The following is a 1,812-nucleotide window of genomic DNA, read 5'->3' as shown; positions in this document are numbered from 1 at the left end:
ATTACGCAAGCAGGCAAGAGCCTTCTCCCAGCGTCTATTCTAATGAAATGGGGCTGACCAAGAGGAGATTGAGTTTTAGTGTGCTATTTATTGGTGAGAAGACTTGATTAGAAAGATTGCCAGCAGGCCTAAAGGAAGGTCTTAAAGTGGGGGTAATACTCTGTGGCTGGAATAGGTGTGAAATAGGTGTGTGATGTGGACATAGCGGCAGAGCGTCTTAGAGAATCTGCCTGATCATAGCTAGCCACCCAGCAAAACCTGACAAATTTAAAGCTCCTATGCAGGTAGAACACTCAGCCCTGAATCTGATCAACAAGTGGGTGCATAGACTGTGTGATAGTGAATTACTATTTTTACTTGGTAAAAATAGTGAAAATGTGCCTCCCTTCCCCAAATAACAACAGACATGGAATTGGGGAGGAAACAAGAAAACAACCGATAACTTAAAATCGGTTATAACTGAAGGAACTTGAAACCAATTTGTATCTAAAACCTACTTTATTAGAATAATCTTACATTTTGCCATGACCTTATCTGGTAAAAAAGGGGTAGGTAAAATTTGTAAATGTAAAAGATCAGAGATTTTGAGCTGCTTTTTAGAACCTAAAACTTCCAAGTTAGCATTTGTTATCCATCTTTTTAGTCAGAATAAAATTGGGCTATGTTTTGGCAGTATACTCTTTGATCAATATAATAAACTAAAAACCTGTACCACATTTATAACTTTTTGATCAATTAAAATTACTAATGATTAGATGCCCTGTCACACTTGACCAACCAAGTTTTCTGACCAAATAATTTATGCTCTAACAGTCTTTATCATAACACATGGTCAGAGTCCTGACTGCAAATTATTTCCATAACCAAAGAAATAGTTTTACTTTAAATGTTGATGATTCATCAGGGCAACATGAAATCTAATGCAAATGTGACTTTGCACAAAAATGGTCATGGGCAAATATGTCATCACTGACTATGTCCCCAAACTCTTTCAATTTTTAGGAATAATTATTTAAACACTGAAGCTAGCAAACAATAATTTGGATTAAAAATTGTGAATCACTGTAAAATGCATTTAACATTTGCCTTTTAAATAACAACAACAATTGTAATAATAATAATAATCATCATAATAATAATAATAGCAACAACAATAATAATAATAACCACTATGTATACATTATGAAATCAATAACAGGTGAATGTCTTAAAAAGATAGATTAACAAACCAACAAGTACTCAATAATAAGGACAACAGATCTTCAAGAAAAGTAATAAATAAAAACAAAATCATTAAAAAAATCAAAATCAAAAGAAAATCAAGATGTATACAACCTCAAGAGATACAATAGGCATTTCTTAAAGGACATTCTAAAAGATCCCTCAAAATCTTCTGATCTTTTTTTTTCTCTCTCTCTCTTCAATAACTTGGATGTTAGAGCAAAAAGCATGTCAATAATTATCACACACACATAAAAAAGAGAACAATTCTGCATTACCATACAAAAAAATATAATTTATACGGACTTCCGGGCACATTTAAAAAAGATGTACAAAATCTTTTTTTCTTTCTTTCTTCTTTTTTTCTTTTCTGCTCTCAATTAATCACATTAAACTGAATCATTGTCCTGATGTAATTTTTTTTGTTCAATAGATTCCTCCTCTTTGACAGTGGCGGATGTTGCATAAATAAAATAATACTTTTTTGTAAGTGTCACTCCTACAGTCTACAAAGGATATGGTGATCTGGGTAAATCTTGCTTTTCAATTTGTGGTGAGAAGGTCTGAGTGGGGGAAAAAAAGAGAGAAAAA

The 1,812-nt window shown here is 32.6% G+C and overlaps 1 protein-coding gene across 1 annotated transcript in view; it reads right to left on the bottom strand.

The window, feature by feature from the left end:
* Nucleotides 1-479: 479 nt before the first annotated feature.
* Dek (protein) overlaps nucleotides 480-1,812 on the bottom strand; it is a 20,714-nt gene continuing 19,381 nt past the window's right edge. Inside the window, exon 8 of the mRNA XM_027377558.2 lies at nucleotides 480-1,812. This exon is cut by the window's right edge and continues 989 nt beyond it. The gene's annotated coding sequence lies outside the window, so the exon portion shown is untranslated.

Source organism: Penaeus vannamei, chromosome 26 (assembly GCF_042767895.1).
Source record: "Penaeus vannamei isolate JL-2024 chromosome 26, ASM4276789v1, whole genome shotgun sequence".
Taxonomy (NCBI): Eukaryota; Metazoa; Arthropoda; class Malacostraca; order Decapoda; family Penaeidae; genus Penaeus; species Penaeus vannamei.
The sequence above is the reverse complement of the archived record's forward strand: the minus strand, read 5'-3'. Positions and strand labels throughout refer to the sequence as shown.